The sequence below is a fragment of the Lagenorhynchus albirostris genome, chromosome 16 (genome assembly GCF_949774975.1).
Source record: "Lagenorhynchus albirostris chromosome 16, mLagAlb1.1, whole genome shotgun sequence".
NCBI classification, from domain to species: domain Eukaryota; kingdom Metazoa; phylum Chordata; class Mammalia; order Artiodactyla; family Delphinidae; genus Lagenorhynchus; species Lagenorhynchus albirostris.
In genome coordinates, this window is record NC_083110.1 from 2,739,314 (window position 1) to 2,753,070 (window position 13,757).

At 46.4% G+C, this 13,757-nt stretch overlaps 1 pseudogene; it reads right to left on the minus strand.

Moving 5' to 3' along the window:
• Window positions 1-12,577: 12,577 nt before the first annotated feature.
• On the minus strand, window positions 12,578-13,031 carry LOC132507012 (large ribosomal subunit protein uL29-like; annotated as a pseudogene).
• Window positions 13,032-13,757: the final 726 nt, after the last annotated feature.

Sequence of the window (13,757 nt, forward strand, 5' to 3'; positions counted from 1 at the left end):
GCCCCCTGCATTAGGAGCGTGGAGTCGTATCCACTGCGCCATCAGGGAAGTCCCTTGTGCGTTTTTTTTTCAGTCGACAGAGCACATTACCTTACACCCCACTGACCCAGGCCATCACCCTGGGAATGGGCCAGTCCAATGAAATGTTTAAGCTTCATTTATCTAATGGAAAATGCTAAAAATTTTTTTACATCTTTATTTGAGTATAATTGCTTTACAATGGTGTGTTAGTTTCTCCTGTATAACAAAGTGAATCAGCTATACGTATACATATATCCCCATATCTCCTCCCTCTTGTGTCTCCCTCCCACCCTCCCTATCCCATCCCTCTAGGTGGTCACAAAGCACCGAGCTGATCTCCCTGTGCTATGCGGCTGCTTCCCACTAGCTATCTATTTTACATTTGGTAGTGTATATATGTCCATGCCACTCTCTCACTTCGTCCCAGCTTACCCCTTCCCCTTCCCCATGTCTCCAAGCCCATTCTCTATGTCTGCGTCTTTATCCCTGTCCTGCCCCCTAGGTTCTTCAGAACCATTTTTTTTTAATTTTATTTTTTTTAGATCCCACATGTATGTTAGAGCATACGGTATTTGTTTCTCTGTTTCTGACTAACTTCACTCTGTATGACAGACTCTAGGTCCACCCACCTCACTACAAATACTTCAATTTCATTTCTTTTTATGGCTGAGTAATATTCCATTTTATATATGTGCCACGTCTTCTTTATCCAGTCATCTGTTGATGGACACTTAGGTTCCATGTCCTGGCTATTGTAAATAGAGCTGCAATGAACATTGTGGTACATGACTCTTTTTGAATTATGGTTTTCTCGGGGTATATGCCCAGTAGTGGGATTGCTGGGTTGTATGGTAGTTCTATTTTTAGTTTTTTAAGGAACCTCCATACTGTTCTCCATAGTGGCTGTACCAATTTCACCATTATTCAAGATAGTTTTGGAAGTTTTAGCCACAGCAATCAGAGAAGAAAAAGAAATAAAAGGAATCCAAATCGCAAAAGAAGAAGTAAAGCTGTCACTGTTTGCAGATGACATGATACTATGCAGAGAATCCTAAAGATACTACCAGAAAAGTACTAGAGCTAATCAATGAATTTGGTAAAGTAGCAGAATACAAATTAATGCATAGAAATCTCTTGCATTCTTATACACTAATCATGAAAAATCTGAAAGAGACATTAAGGAAACACTCCCATTTACCATTGCAACAAAAAGAATAAAATACGTAGGAATAAACCTACCTAAGGAGACAAAGACCTGTATGCAGAAAACTATAAGATACTGATGAAAGCAATTAAAGATGACATAAACTTATTTTTGGTAGATGTAAGTTAGACACTACTTGCCCTGTTTGATTCACATAAAGTCAACTTTTCCCACGATGATGACACAGGCTCCTCCTTGCTGGGCAGTGTATCTGGGGCACGCTGCTTTGGAGCACCCCAGAGGCCAGGATGTTAACTGCGAACTGGAGTGTCTTCAGAGTTTGCATACTGGTATTGAACTCTTGTTCTATTACCATGGAGAGATGTAAGATTGCCTTTTCCAACTCATAGCCTCTACAGCTTGGGAACGAGAGCCTCGATGCTGAGAAGAGCTTGGAGTTGTGGTGCACAAGGAGAGTCTCTGCAGTCTCTTTACTGGCACAGTTATGCAGCAGAACTTCATGAACAAAGAAGCCCAGGTTGGTAACTTGGCTGGCATTTGGGGTAGAGGATTTTGTGACAGAAGAAGCCAAGTGCCCATCATCCAGACCATTGAGGTGGGAACCCTTTCTATACTTTGTTGCCACATAAAATTAAAAAACCAGGGTGGTTTGCAGACAAGGTTAGAATGGAATCTGTGATTCCCAGTGTCTGGGGCATTCTATGGCCTTTGTCATTGGTGTCCCCAAACCTCCATTTCCCACGTGCTTCTGTCAATCTTTGAGAACAGAACAGATTGCAAAAGAGCCGGTACAGGAGGCCTGTCATCTGGTTTTGGCAGCTGTAAAGTTTGGTTCTGTCACGTAACCAATTTTAGTCCAGGGTTTTTTTTTTAATATTTATTTATTTGGCCATGTCAGGTCTTAGTTGCGGCCCACTGACCCACTGTGTCGGATCTTTGTTGCAGCATGCGGGCTTCTCTGGTTATGGAGGACGGGCTTCTCTCTAGTTGTGTCATGTGGACTCCAGAGTGCAGGGGCTCAGTAGCTGTGGCACGTGGGCTTAGCTGCCCCGCAGCATGTGGGCTCTTAGTTCTCCGACCAGGGATCAAACCCACGTCCCTTGCATTGGAAGGCGGATTCTTAACCACTGGACCACCAGAGAAGGCCCAAGTCCAGGTTTTTGATCCACCCATATATAGGTTGGGTATTGGCCAGTTTAACCATGGGGGGTAGCTACAATACCCAAGTTGTTCAAGGGTGGCTGTGAGCCATTTGGAACATGTGGTGATTGGGCAGACGTTTGTGTTAGAGTCACTCACAGCTTTCTTGAGAGGTTTGAGGATGCCACCTGTGGGCTCAAACTGCAGAGTTTGATTGCAATATTGTCCTGGAATGTCACCCAAGAAAGGTCCAGGGTCATGTTTGTTTTCAATGCAAAGGGAAAAGTTTCCACCTATGGCCCTTATCTGGGTAAGGGACAGACAGTCTTTGGGCTTCTATAGAGTTTTCTGGGGTCCAAATGACTGTCCAAAAAGAAGACAGAACATGACACTGGACCTTTCCTGGAGTGTGTTTTCTTCTAAAGGCCCTGACGTACACCCAGTCTCCTGATCTAAAGGGACGGCGAGCCTTGTCAGTCGGTGGCGGCCATGCCCCTTTTATCTGTTGGTGATGTGCTTCAAGTACACTTGTTAGTTCTTGTATCTAGGTAGTCATAGCATTGATTGTTCACGTAAGACTCCATAGTGTTCATTTCATCCAGGAATGGAAGGTTTACAGGTGCCAGTAGGCATTGGTTGTCCAAACACTAGCTCAAAAGACATCAATCCATGCCTCCTATTTGGAGTCTTCTGATCTCTACAAGGGCCAAGGGCAAAGCTTCTGATCATTTAAGTCCAGTTTCTTGACAAAACTACCCTAAAGTCTTTTTATGTCCACATTTTTATGTTCCACTTGCCCCACTGATTGAGGATGATAAGGGTATGAAATTTTTTTTTTAATTTGGTTGCACTGGGTCTTATTTGCAGCACGTGGGCTCCTTAGTTGTGGCATGTGAACGCTTAGTTGTGGCATGCATGTGGGAATCTAGTTCCCAGACCAGGGATCAAACCCAGGCCTCCTGCATTGGAAGGTGAAGTCTTAACCACTGGACTGCCAGGGAGGTCCCTCATGTGGCACCCTTTTGTATCCATTTGTCTTTTTCAGATTGCAGGGCATGTGCCCGATAGTCAATAATGTTAGTCAGGGATAAAGGCTGGTTTAAAAATTGGGTGGGGAAAGGATCAGGGGCTCCCTATAGAGCTGCGTGTTTAGCAGCTCTGTCTGCCCTATCGCTTCCTAAAGATACAGCATCTGTGTCCTTAGTAGGGGCTGAGCAAGGAACAATAGGAATTTTAGAAGGCAGATGAATAGCTTGTAATAGGGCAGCAGTTATGTGCGCATTAGCAATAGGAGTTAATGATCTGCGGGATTTCCAAACTGTGACAACAGCATGGCAGACTCCAAAAGCACATCTGGAGTCTGGGCAAATAGTGGCCGTCCTCCCTCTCGCTAATGTACAAGCTCTAGGAAGAGCTATGGGTTCAGCAGCTTGGGCTGATTTCACAGTCGACGAAGAATAAACCTCAAGAGTTCCATCAGGGAAGCTATGGCCTAACCGGGTATTATGTTTTCCCGGAAATTTCGCTTAGAGGAGTCCTCATGAAATAGAATTGAGTCCGGATTGTTTAAAGGGCCATCTGAGACATCATCTCATGGCTTAGAGACCACTTCTGTGGTTGCAGGGCGATCATATGGGAGAGAGTGGGTTCTCTGTAATCTGGGAGGTGCAGCAGAGGACCTGGGGTCAAGGGGTTACAAGACTGAGAGGATGGAGGGTTAGTTAGAAGAGCCTGCCCAGAAGTGATCTGTGCTGTGTAGAGAGGTGTGTGTCCTACGGACGCGTAGGACGGCAGACACAGCCTGGGGAACACGGAGACGGATGCGGTCTAAGGTTACAGCACTGGTGGCAGCTGTGGCCATCATATGGGGCAAATCTGACGCTATGGGGTCTAACTGCCATGAGAAATACGCTACAGGACGGATCCAAGAGGCACAAGCCTGTGCTACGACGCCTGCAGCAACCCCATGATTTTCATGGTGGTATAGATAAGGAAGCTTGTCAGAAGTAGGTAAGAGCTGGGGGTGTGTATAAAGCTTATTTTAAGGCTTCAAAGGAGGTGCCTGTCTCTGGAGGCCAGGAAATGGGTCTGGAGTGCTATCTGGGAGGCATGCCTACAGAGGCTGAGCAAGGGCTGCAAAACTAGGCATCTGTCTGCAGCAACAGCCACCCGCTGCCCCTAAAAACTTAGTGACCATTTGTTCATTTTAGGGAGAGGGATGGACAGCAATGACTCTCCAGGTGTTTAGGGTGAGCCTTTGAATGCCCTGAAGTATCTCATGTCTTAAGGAGGTAACAGTGGTTTGCACCCATTGAAGTTTAGATCTGGAGGCCGTATGGCCTCGTTCAGCCGGTCCCTTCAGGAGAACAAGGGAGTCTGTAAGAGTTGATCACAAGGTAAAAGGTGCCACGACGGTTAAGACTCCGCGCTCCCAATGCAGGGGCCCGGGGTTCGATCCCTGGTCCGGGAACTAGATCCCACATGCCTCAACTTAGAGCCCACAGGCCTCGACTAAGAGTCCGCACGCCACAACTAAGAGTCCACACGCCTCAACTAAGGAGCCAGAGAGCCTGCCTGCCGCAACTAAGGCCAGGTGCAACCAAATAATTAAATTAAATTAATGTTTTTTTAAAAAAAACAAAGTAAAAGGTCAACATACTGAACAAACATTGGAGCCTTGGGTAAAGACTACAGGATCTGGTTTGCCTTAAAGACTTGGGAAAGTGCTGAGGGAGACTCACAGTATCCCGAGGTATGAGAGTCCATGTTAATTGTCTCCCTTTAAAGGTAAATAAAAAAAAAAAAACAGAATGCGAGTCAGGGTGCAAAGAGTTTGAGAAGAAAACTGAACAGAGGTAAATTACTGTAAAGCAGGAGTCTGCGTCAGCAGGAATTATTTCTGTGAGAATAACAGCTGGACCAGGGACCACAGGACGTCAAGGAATTGCCAAAGAGTTCATGACTCTTGCGTCTTGTACAAATTGATAGATTTGGTTCCTGTCAGAATCAAATTTGACTTCTTTCTCTGTTGGCAAGATTGGGGTGTTACAGGGTGAGGAAGTAAAGACTAGTATACCCTGCTTCAAAAGGGAGTCTATTGTATAAGCTACAATATATAAGCTATATTGTACACCACAGGGAATACAGCCAATATTTTATAATAACTAAAAATGGAGTATAACCTTTAAAACTTGTGAATCACTCTACTGTATACCTGTAACATATACAATATTGTATACCAACTATACTTCAACAAAAAAGGGGGAATCTATTAGAGATTTAATTCCTTGCTTTGCAACCCTAGACAGAGGGATTAGGTTATGCTTGTGATACCAAGCGGAGCCCTGTGGGGCTCCTGGGCATAAAGCCTTTCTGTGTCCCCCCACTTCTTAATTACAGGAAATAGGCTTCATTCAGCCTCCAAGACCTTCCCTGAGTTCCAAGGGGTAGGTTCAGACCGTTGCTAATCAGGGAAGGGAGGGGATGCAGAGACAAGGGAGGAACAGTCAAGAAACAATAGCGCAGTCTTGGGGCAGAGGCCTGGTTCCCCCTAAGGGACACACAGAACAGTATCTTTTGGGCTCTTTATAGAACTAAAACCCCCAATAAATGGAAGATGAAGCAATCCTCCTTCCAGAGAGAAGGTCACTGGATTGATAACCTCGGAAAACCAGAGAAGCTTATCTGGAGACCACCTGAGGCCAGATTAAAGGAGTGCGGGTCCTGCACACACCCTAATCTCATCAGCAACGCCACCCCTGAACTATTTGCTATAAAACTCCTCACCAAAACCTCCCGGCTCGGGACACATACTTTTTGAGGGGCCTGAGCCCGCGGTGTTCCCCTTTGCCTGGCAAAGCAGTAAAGCAATTCTTTTCACCCAAAACTCTGTCTCCAAGATTCGATTCAACACCAGTGCACAGAGGTCGAGGTTTTGGCATCAAATTTAATAAGCTTATTCATGATAAAACCCAGAGGTAACTTGCCAGGTTTAGAATAAATCTTTACCATGGATGCAAGAGGCACCCCTGGTGAGGGGGCAGATGTAGCCCTCACGATTCAAAGGTTTACTCCCAGAAAGAGTCTAAAAAAGTAAAGACCTTCGTTGCATAAGTGGTAAGGATGGTATAGTGAAAATGGTGTCCCTGGTCTCCCACAAAAATGTGTGGCACCTTTGCCTATAAACCCACTAATTATGTGGCACTGGGCAGGTAGGACTTTTCCAGCACTAGCAAGCAACAGAGTTTCCGACAACGAAGGCCCCTTTCAGACTGGGACCCCTTGTGAGAGCTGGAATGGCTGGACACAGAGGGTGCTGTGTTTGACTTAGTGTCTCAGAGCCCCAGTCTACTTGAATGGCCACAAGATGCACCCCATAAATGCCCCTTCCAGATGGCGCAGACAAGAGGGAGGGTTCTCACTGGCCAAGAAGCCAAACTCTTCAGGACGTAGAACAAGACAGAAAGGAAGACTTCGACTTTATCTTATCTGCCCATTAACAGTTTGCCTGGGTCTTGAGTTCCTTGGAGTCATGCTAAGGCCTGGGAGGGTGGGGACTGGGGAACATTCTACAGAGTACCTTGTTGCATGGAAATTTTCTTGAGGTTGGTGGGTGACCTAGTGTCAACCTGACAGGTTCTGTGACCAGCTTACCCCCTCGCGGGTGTCTTCTTGAGGGGGTGAGCACCCTAATGTCTATTAAATGCTTGCCTTGTACCCACCAATGGGGCAGCTGTGGCTTCCAAGACGTCCCTTAGCTTTAACCTCGTGGGTCTATCAACCCACAGCAGTGTTTGTCTACACAGACTCATGGTCTGTGAGGTTGGCCTGAACAACAGGCTTATAGGGCCTGTGGCTGTATCCCACCCTGTGGAATTTCCTTCTTATGACAAATGACACAATACAGACAAAGAAAGACAGTAACCATCTCTGGGGGGCTGAGGGGCAGGGAGGATGAACACACCAAGAGTGCTCTACCAAATTCCCAACCAAGTGTCACTGAGCCAGGGAATTAGTTCCACAGATATTTTCTCCTGCTGGTCTAAATTTAGAGACAGAAAGAAGGAGATTCTCACCACATTCGTGCCCCTGAACCCCACAGACAGATTCTGGGAGGCCGGCATGCTAAGAAGTATCACCTTCTGCTGGCCTTTGTCAGGTGTCCCAGCATCTCTTCACCTGCATCCGTCTTCAGGAGGAAGCAGCTTTCCACCCAGAGAAGGCAGTTTTTCAGCCAGATGTTCCCAGCCAGGGAAGTATCCTTCCAACTACGCCAACTGTGGGGAAGGGGAAATTTCCCCTCTTTCCCCTCCTCGTTCTTTTGTCTGGCAATTCAAATGACCTAGGGAGAGTAACAGGAGAAACTCAACGACGTTACTTGTGCACAGGGAATGTACATAAGTATGAAGAATTCCAAAAGCAGTGAGGCCAGGCGAGGTAAGGAGAAGGAGGTAGGGGTTTGAGGTCTCAAGGGGAAGTAAGGTAACTCACAGAAGATACAAAGTAATGTTTGGTAAACAAATGTTTTCTGGGCCATCTTTTTTTTTTTTTTAATAAACAGCTTTATTGAGATATGATTCACACAGCACAGACTCGCCTGTTTCAAGTGTACAATTCAATGATGTTTAGTACATTCACAGGTATGTGCAACCATCACCAGGGTCACTTTTAGTACATTTTCATCACATCAGAAAGAAACTCCACATCCCTTAGCTATCACTCCACCTCGCCACACCCACCCTCCCACACTCCCCCAGCCCTGAGCAACCACTAATCTACTTTCTGTCTCTATAGATTTTCCGATGCTGGACTTTCCTCTGAATGGGATCATATAATATCTTAGTCCGTTTGCGCTGCTGTAACAAAAATATCAGATTGTGTGGCTTAAACAGCAGACTGTTCTAGAATCGGGGAGTCCAAGCTCAAAGTGCCAACAAACCTGGAGAATCCGTTTCTCGGTTCAGAGATGGCCATCTGTTCACTGCGTCCTCACGTGGGGAAGGGACAAGGGAGCTTTCTAGAGTAACTTTTATTAAAGGCACTAATCCCACTCATGAGGGCTCTGTCCTCATTACCTGATTACCTCCCAAAGGCCCACCTCCTGATGCCATCACATTAGAAGTCAGGTTTCCACATCTGAATTGGGGAGGGACACAAACATTCAGTCTAGAGCACATAACATGTGGACTTTTGTGACCAGCCGCTTTCACTTCGCATAATGGTTTCATGGTTCGTCCATATTGTGACATGTATCAGTATTCCATTCCTCATTATGACTGACTAACACTCCACTGGATCGATACGCCACATTTTTTTATCCATTCATCAACTGGTAGACACTTGGATTGTTTCCACCTTTAGGCAATGAACGATGTTGCTATACACTTTCCCGAACAACTTTTTGTGTAGACGTATTTCATTTTGGGGGAAATATGCTTAGGAGTGGAATTGCTGGGTTATACAGTAACTGTTGTGAAATAAAACTCACATTTATGGCAAGACCAGAAAGATTTAAACATACAAAATCTTCTTTGCCCTTTGGCCTCCTCTCTCCCCATGCTGTGCCTTGTGTGTCTGTATTAGGCATCGACCAAACCTCCCATGGGCAGAAATACCTGCTCAGCCATAAAGAGCAAACTTCTCCCAGCGTCGAGACAACTCCTTGAAGATAACGTTCCTTCTTGATCTCGTAAGGGACCACAATAGCGCTTAGCTCTGGACTGTGTAAGCTGTGAATAATATCTCATTTTCTGTCCAGCCCTCTGCCTCAAAAAACTTACATAACTGTGCCTGGACTGCTAATGGGCAGGACAATTCTCGGGGTTTTCTGAGATGCTGTTCCCGGGTTAGAAACCTCAAATTTGGCATAAATAAAATTTTCCATTTCTTTCTTAGATCAACTGATTCATTCTTTTGTCAGCTCTGTTTAATCATCTGAGGAACTTCCAGACGGTTTTTCCAAGTGGCTGTACCATTGTACATCCCTACCATCTCACACATTTTTAATTACCTACATTAAACAGGAAATTATATTTATAAATCGGTCATACTAACTGAACTTGTTACTGTAGTCCTTCATACCATAGGACTCAGAAGAAAAACAGTCCTATCAAAAAAAAAGATTATTATGTTCCTTTATGTCCTCACAGCTATGACTGACAGTCGGTGACTTTATAAATTATCTTTTCATAGGAACCTAAGCTAATAAATTCCTTTTGAAAGTTAGATCATAAAGATTGCTATAAGATTTTAAGAAAGCCATTAGCTTAAAGAAGACATATAGTTCTTTCCCTGAGCCATTCATCCACAAAAACACAGTGCGTTTGCTGCCTAGTACTGTCTTCCCAAAGTGGGAGGATACGTCATTTATGAGACTCTGACAATGGTGTATCAAAAACAGGAAATATAAAGTGACAAGAAAAGACACAGGAGGAGATGCTGAAGATAAACCTTGACCACAAGAAGATGAGAATTAAATCAGATCCACGTCACGTAACTAAATACGCAACTGTACTTGTACGGAGAGCGCCAATGAGATACTTTTAATGAAATCAATTCATTTAATAACCCAGAAGTATTATACTTGGAGAAGATAAAAATATCTACAATGAAAGGATTTTCTTTTACGTCTCCTTCTGCTGTAGAAGAACTTCACGAACTTTGACCTCCAGTAGCCAAGATCCTGGTTTGTCAGCGGTGATTCACCTTAGCCAAGCTCTGGCCACTGTGCCCCTGCTTCTATGCATCAATGACCTCTCCAGTGTTCCCTGAGATTAAAAATAATAAACGCCCAAACATTAATATTGTTGATAATAGGATACAAGTGAGGAGAAGGTATCTCTTTTGTTCGGCTTATCATTTTGTGTTAGAATCTCAAAAATCACAAGAATGTTAGAACTGGAAACCATATGGGAGATAAGTGGTTTTGGGGTTTTTAAAACAATATTTATTTATTTATTTGGCCCCATGGGTCTTAGTTGCAGCACGCGGGATCTTTCATTGCGGCACGCGGGCTCTCTAGTTGTGGCGCAGGGGTTTAGTTGCTCCGTGGCATGTGGGATCTTAGGTCCCCGACCAGGGATTGAACCCACATCCCCTGCATTGGAAGGCGGATTCTTAACCACTGGACCAGCAGGGAAGTCCCGAGATAACGTGGTTTTTAACTCAAGGGGAAACAATCTCATTTGGGAATCTGGTGAAAAATGTGGACTTCTTTCCTAGAAAAATGGGTAGCAACCATAAACAGTATCAGGGTTGTTAATTAGCCATCCCTTATCCTGCTTAACCAGTAGGGTTGTGAGTGACACCCTCACCTGCAGGATTCTCACAGAATAGATGTCCTTAGAGTCTGTTGATGGGGCAGAAAAAATCGCAGGTGGTCAGAGACTTCTGGAGATTAGCCTCTCCGGGCAGAGGCGCGCAGATCGCCTCCAGGGGCAGACAGCAGTTGCCAGTTTAGAAAAGTATGTATTTAGGGACCTTAGGGAGCTGACAGTCCCCAGGGAAGGCAGAGACTCGGGCTCGGAGGGAACGAAACCAGAAACAACACTCGACCCCATCAGGAGGCTGCGTTAGAGAGATGGCATTGTCACTGCCGCTCGCAGAGACCTTGCTCTCCAGCCATCCCTTCCCTCCTGCTTTTCTCCATCACTGGCTCTGGATCAGCCTCGTACAGGAGCATCTGATGAGCTGAGCCCGAGTCAGGAGGCCAGGCCCCCGGGAAGACCAGGGAGTGCGATCTGCTTCCAGCCCTGGGACATGGGGCTTATAAAATGGGAAACTCTCTAGTTAGGAAGAAGGATGCCAGGCAGCCCTAACACAACTTCCACTGTCTGGGAGGGGCCGGCTGAGACTTAAGATTTGGGGAAGCGGGACTTCCTTGGTGGTCCGGTGGTTGGGACACTGCACTCCTAATGCAGGGCGCCCTGCAGGTCGGGGAACTGAGATATCACATGTCACGGGGCAACTAAGCCTGCATGCCGCAACTAGAGAGCCCACGCACCACAGTGAAAGATCCCACGTGCCACAATGAAAGATCCCACATGCCGCAACTAAAGATCCCGCATGCTGCAACTAAGGATCCTGCGTGCCGCAGCTGGTACCCAGCGCGGTCAAATTTTAAAATATATATATAAGAGTTGGGGAAACAACTGACATTGGAGAGACCTGGCGGGAGCTCCTCATTAGGGGAAAATGTTGGACTCAGGCTGAGCCCAGGGGAACGGCAATGCATGGTCCCCAGTAAGAAACCAAGATGCGGGTTACACCAGCCTTGGTCCTTCCCCAGTGGACCAGAGGTCCTGCCCCGATGCCCCGGATGCATAAGATCTCCCCCTGTTCCCATGCCACTACTGGAAAGGAAGGGAAAGGAAGACTATGGGAGAACTGGACTATATAGGGTGTTTAAACTTTCAAGTGACTGCTAATTTACAGACAGAGAGAGAGAGGGAGAGACTAATCCAAAATGAAAGAGTGTGTCATACAGCAAAATATAAGTTGAATTTTTAGTACTAGACAGAACGGGAGCTTCAGAGCAAGAGGAGATAACCTCTAGAGTTTAAAAGTAAAGATAGCATGTTTGCACCCTAAACCATGGGGCGTAAACGCCCAGGGTTCAAGTCACCCTAAGAGCTGTGTGCAGGGGCTTTTCATCTCTGGAATGAGATTAAACGGCAGGGGGAGAAGTGCTGGGGCAGAAGTAGCTGGGCGGTACTTATCCTTTGGCAACACAAGATTGATTTTTACTTTATTTTTAATTGAAGTATAGTTGGTTTACAATAGTATATTTGTTTCAGGTGTGCAGCAAAGTGATTCCATGACACATATATATGTATACACCTATATTCCTTTTTTTCAGTTCTTTTCCATTATAGTTTATTACACGATATCGACTATAGTTCCCTGTGCTATACAGTACATCCTTGTGGTTTATCTATGTTATATACGATAGTGTGCATCTGTTAATCCCAACACTGGAGTTTTGAGGAGTAGCGTTCCTTCTCAGGGATGCAAGGGCAATTTCCACAGTGTCAGCTGGGTCCAGGGGTTTCCTGGGGAGATTAGGCGTCTGGAGGAAGCTGTATCCCACAACAGAGGCTGCAGGCAGCTTCAGCGGTCCTGGGAAATGGAAGGGAAGTTCATGGTCTGTGTGACTCCCAACTGGAATCCCTGTAGGTCCACGGAGGCCCAAGACTGGCCAGAGAGCATGGGGGGATTGGGCGGAGATGACCTCTCACCCCATGATGCGCTGCCTTTTTTTTTTTTTTTTCCAGTTTGTTTGTTTTATTGACACCTGGTTGCTCAGGCTTTGAGCGCGTACTTCCGGAGTGGGTACAGCCGCTCCTTCCGCTGCTGCTTCTTGGTCTTCAGGTTCTCTTCGTGTTTGCTGAGCCGGCGGCGCATGGCACGCGTTTTCTTGGGCCGCAGATCCAGGGGCTAGTACTTCTTGCCCTGATAGAATTTCCTGAGGTTCTCTTTCTGAGTCTGGTTAATGACGGTGAGTACACGGGCGATGGATCTGCGAACAACACGGATCTTGGAGAGTTAGGCAGCCGCGCCGCCTGTTACTTTAGCCACGCGTAGCTGGGACAGCTCCACTTTCAGGTCCTCCAGCTGTTTCAGCAGCTCCTCCTTCTTCTTGCCGCGAAGGTCTCGAGCCTTAATCTTGGCCATGACTGTAGAGTCAGCCTCCGCTGCCTTCTCGGAGGAAAAGGCTCATTCCCACGCAGGAGAAAGTGGGCTCCTGGCGGGGGAGGAGTGCACAGACCGACGGGGGGATGGCGTGTGTTCCAGGGGAGGGAAGCGAGTCCCGCCTGGCAGCCAGGTTTGCTGATATGAACTTGGCACGAGGAGCACAAGCTCTCACCTTCTAGGACACACGGTGACACTCATGACCACCACTGAACCTCCTTTTGCAAAGCACAGACTTCTGGGGACGGCCCAAAAAGGGAGACAGAACTCGCCTGGAACAATGACATCATTGCCCCGCTCTGAGCTTCAACCTGGGCTTTTAAGTCTATGGTGAGGCTTTGGAAAGCTGAGCTGTCAAGTGAGAGCAAAGGATTTCTCAGAACCCACAAAATGACTTTTTTTTTTTTTTTTTTTAAGATCAAAGCTTGGAGGCGTAACTGGAAAGTAAATCATACAGCAAATCACCAGGGGACAGCAGTTATAAGGTCAAGGTCATTCCTACCTAAGAGAGAAAGCCCCCTGGGGCCGGGAGATGTGAGGACCTGAGGTGGGGAGGGCAGAGACCCTTCCCCCTGCCCCCATGTGCCCCTGGGGAGGGCAGAGGGGGCAGAGTCACTGCAGACGGTGCTTACCCTGAGAGGACTCCGCTTTGGCCTTGAGACAGTAATATTTAAAACCGCCCGAGAACTTACTGCATTGGACTGAACACCCTGCAGAGGCCCAGGAGAGACGTGCACTCCGT